The sequence below is a fragment of the Cetorhinus maximus genome, chromosome 20 (genome assembly GCF_964194155.1).
Source record: "Cetorhinus maximus chromosome 20, sCetMax3.hap1.1, whole genome shotgun sequence".
NCBI classification, from domain to species: domain Eukaryota; kingdom Metazoa; phylum Chordata; class Chondrichthyes; order Lamniformes; family Cetorhinidae; genus Cetorhinus; species Cetorhinus maximus.
In genome coordinates this window covers 83,812,737-83,813,093 of record NC_135898.1, presented here as the reverse complement: position 1 = coordinate 83,813,093, position 357 = coordinate 83,812,737, and positions in this window count along the sequence as shown.

Here is a 357-nt window from a genome sequence, read left to right as displayed (position 1 = left end):
TACACCCACCCCTCACACACACACTCCTCACACACACACCCCTCACACACACACACGCACCCCTCACACACCCACCCCTCACACTCATACACCCACCCCTCACACTCACACCCACTCCTCACACACACACCCCTCACACACACACACCCACCCCTCACACACACACACCCACCCCTCACACTCATACACCCACCCCTCACACTCACACCCACTCCTCACACACACACCCCTCACACACACACACCCACCCCTCACACACACACACCCACCCCTCACACTCATACACCCACCCCTCATACACCCACCCCTCACACACACACCCCTCACACTCACACCCCTCGCACACACACCCACCCC